General features: G+C 44.5%; 1 pseudogene; it reads right to left on the bottom strand.

The window, feature by feature from the left end:
- Positions 1-432: 432 nt before the first annotated feature.
- LOC101576681 lies at positions 433-797 on the bottom strand (annotated as a pseudogene).
- Between the last annotated feature and the right edge of the window lie 3,256 nt (positions 798-4,053).

Here is a 4,053-nt window from a genome sequence, read left to right as displayed (position 1 = left end):
TGAAAAGCTAAGGTTTACTTTCAACTCCAGAAAACTTCCACATCAGGAAGGTCTGCGCCCCTCACGTGTCAGCTCAAGAATTAGGTCCCGGATTTGAAGTGCCCAATGAATGACCAGATGATGGGTTTCTAGGAGGCGTTATCAGCTCTGGTGCAGATGTGCCCTGGCACACACATTTTGTCAGGGAGAAATTACTCACTCACCGTGAATCTGGCCCGAGGGTGACAGAAGTGGGCCACCAACCTGTGTGCTTTCTGGCAGAGAGCACAACTTCCCAGCACCATTGACAACAGGAAGCAGAGATGGGCCAGTGTGAGGGGCAAGGCTGCCACCCCTCTTTCCTGCAGTATTGAGCTGCATCCCCAGCCCCTTTTTATTGTTTATTTTTTGGCAGTTCTGTAATTTTATTTCCAAGTTAGTTCACGTCCACATTCACTGGAGGTTTTTGAATGTGGTAACAGGGACGTAGGTTACCAAGGAATACAATCTTGTTTGGTGAATCTTCATCCTCATTGTTTCCTGGACAACCATACCTGGATATGATATGGAACATTCCTTGTTCCTTTGGCCCAGACAGCTTTGTTGAGCCTGGTGTTGATGCGCATATCTGGAGTCCCCCTCTCCTTCATGGCAAACTTCTGGATCTGCTCAAGGGCCTCAGGGGTGTACTTTTTGAAGCCCATTTTGTGGAAGCGCTTGTGAACGTTGATTGTGTGTTCTCGAGTCACCACCTCGTTGATGGCAGAACGGCCCCTTTTCTTCTTGCCACCCTTCTTTGTGGGAGCCATTCTGCTGGGGCCAAGTTGGAGAGGAAGAGCGCGGTGGATTGTGGGACAGAAGGCCACGATTGTGAGTCCTATTTTTTATTTTGAGTCAGCATCTTTCTTATGTCACTGACTCCCTTTCTAGCCTCTAACTTATGATTCTTCTTCCTCAGCCTCTTTGAGTGCTGGAAGGTGAGGTGTGTGCCACCCACCTGGCCCTTTTCTCTTTTTAATCACTAATTATTCACCATGAAGAAAGAGAAGACAACTGAAGACCCACACTCTTTTAGAGTTGGAGGAAGACCTTTTTGTGAATATACAGTTCAACTCTATGGTGGGCCTTGTAGGAAAGTCATTAAATCTATCTGCGACGCAGGTATGAACTAATTATCAGCAATGTAGGAAAAAAGTACTGTGTGTCACGTGCCCACCACGTCCTAGGTGAAGCTTTCCCTGCACACCCAGTAATGCCAGGAGGGAAGCATTATAATGATTACTTCAAAGAAGGAAGGCTAACAGCAAAAGAATTGCTTCGTTATTTATTTAGTGAACCCATGTGAGACCTTATTCTAGCAGATGGATACGTAAGAGTACTGAAATGAAGCCTGTTAGCTGCTCTGAAGTCTAAGCATGTTGCTTCTCTGATCCTCCAAAGATCATAGATAAGCGCAGAATAACTTCTGAGCCCAAATCCAGTTCTCTGAAGTCTAAGTCAGTGTGCATTTCCTACACCCGATTACGCCAAGCCTCCACCTCACTGTGTGCGCTAGAGCCGTGGGCACAAGGTTGCTGCCTTCTGCGTGGCTTGGAAACCAGAAGGACATAGTGTGGTTTTCATTTCGCTTGTACTCTGCTTTCATAGGTCCAGCTTCCAATCTTGTCGCTGATGTTGTTGGTTTAGCATCTGACTCTGGGGAGTGTCATGTAGTGCCCTATCAGCTCTCCGTAGTCCCTTTGAGGTGAAGAAGATTGTTGCTATGTGTTGTCTCAAGTGATGTCAGTAGGCCACAGTCTTGTAAGACATATTTTTCATGTCTTGTGAAATATATTTTTCTTGCAAGAGATATTTTTTACCTCTGCTCTAGGAAAATAGCCAATTTATCTGACTCTCAAATGTCACTAGCTGATGGAACTATTATAGTTTATGACTCCAAGTTCAAAATACTAGCAATGAAGAGGTTCATGATGCTAAATATTTCTGTTGTGCATATATACATTTGGTACAGAGACTTGCTACACAGTTTGGACTTGTACTGATCCTCTTGTTTTAAGTCTCCTTGGCACTGGGATTAGAGGCATGTGCCATCATGCCCGGTTTTGGTGGCCGGCTTGGTGCACCTGGGGCAGGACTGGTGTGGCATGTGGTGCCAGGGATCCAACCCAGGTCCCTGCACTTGCCAGGCAGGTGCTTAGACTGCAGAACTATCTCACCGGCCCCTGTTGTGCCTTACCAAGATGTCATCTAGCTCTATCCACAGAGATTGAGGAAAGATTGGAACTAGGCTCTGGTGGATTTCTGGACTTATGGTCTTGTCTTGGGTCCATAGTCAGCTATCTTTAGGATGAAACGTTCTACTCATTTGAGCCTCATCATGAGAGATGTGGTGGAGGAGCTCAGTAAAAGTTACAGTTCTTTTAAGATAAGAGAGCACAGGCCTTACACTGTCTTGTCTGGGTTTACAGAGCTTACAAGTGACCAAGGGGAGGGAAGTCACAGCTTTCTTGAGCCAAAGGCCTCTTCTTGGTTCTAGTCTTTGAGACCTTCATGCCCAAAACTTTGGAGAACAAAGTAGGCCAGCACTAACACAAATCCCTGTCTGAGTTACTTTGAACTTTGCATGATTCTTCTGCTTCAGGAACTTTAATATCACAATAGCCAAGCGGTGCATTTCCATGAGAATGGGGAGACTTAACGTGATGCGCTTCCGAGCCTCAGCCAGGACCATCCCTTTCCCCCTCAAGCCATGCAGATCTGGCTTGCCCATGTAATATGTAGAGTAGCCTTTACATCCATACATTTGAAGATTAAATATAAGGCAGTAACATATTGGAACAGGAAGACCTAGAGCTGGGCCTGTAATAGAGCTTAAATCTTGTTCACCGAATGAACATTTGTAAAATTTTGGTGAAAATATTAAAACAAAGAACACACCCATCCTGGAGATACATTGCTTTTCTTTCCATGAAAATAATAAAATGAATCAAATGTAGCTTTACAAAACTGAAAATGTGAGGTCTGATTTTGTTCTTCTATTTTTTACTAAAATTTTTTAAAATACAAATTTTAAAAACTTCAATTACAGTTTAAATTTATGCCTTGCAGAATAAAAGACACCTTGGCTGAGCCAACCTTCGATTGATAGCCGGGGAAAGTAAAGATGATGAAAGCTCCGAATGTAAAAGAAAGTCCATGAAATTGAGAACCTAGAAGGAAAAGCAGAATGCTCAAGCCAGCGTTGTCCTTGGGAACTTTACTAACACAGGAAGAAAGAGGCCTGTGAATTCCATGGCCTTGCAGAACACAGGAGATTTCTAACATATTCAGATATTCTCTGCTGTGGAAGAGCCTAGGAGGAGTGTGCAGAAGGAATCGTGGTAGCAGGAGTGCTGTAGGGGGCTCTGCATCACGAAGACTGGGGTGTCTAGTGGTCTAGTAGGTGATGCCATTGCCATGTGAAAGTGGGCCCTGGAGAGGGGGAGCTCTGGGTAGGCCTGTCTGTTGTTCTCTGAGACACTGATGCCTAGAGGACAATTTTTCCCCACCGAGAATTTATAAGCACGAATGGATTTTCAGTCTTGCTTATCTGAAAATCTTTAACCTGAATTGTATAAGGAAGTCCTATTATCCTAGTTTCTTTCAGTACTTGAGAAAAGCAATCATATGTCCTCCTGGGGGAGCGCACTCTCAGCTTGGGCTTCAAAGAGCCCCCACTGCTTGATTTCTGAGGACAAGGAATATGGGCAAAATCAGAGATGAGCAAGCTATCGAAACTTCAGACTGAGAAGCAGGAGAAACAGCACACAGCAGCATCAGCCGCCCTTCTTCAGACACTGAGATAAGCAGGCAAAGCATATGAACTGAGCGCATGCGCTGTGTGCCAGCGAAAGTGAGGGATTTAATAGCAGAAGGAACAGAGAGACCATGTGAATGCGATTGCACAGTGAAAAGAATTAATTAACTGAACTATAGATCCTTAAGGGGTGTTATTTAGATTTAGGATAGAGTGGAGAAATGGCAACTGTGAAGGAGAGGATGAGATTCCATGATTGGAAGAGGAACTATGATATA

This window comes from Octodon degus, unplaced genomic scaffold (assembly GCF_000260255.1).
Source record: "Octodon degus isolate 3935 unplaced genomic scaffold, OctDeg1.0 scaffold00006, whole genome shotgun sequence".
NCBI classification, from domain to species: Eukaryota; Metazoa; Chordata; class Mammalia; order Rodentia; family Octodontidae; genus Octodon; species Octodon degus.
The sequence above is the reverse complement of the archived record's forward strand: the minus strand, read 5'-3'. Positions and strand labels throughout refer to the sequence as shown.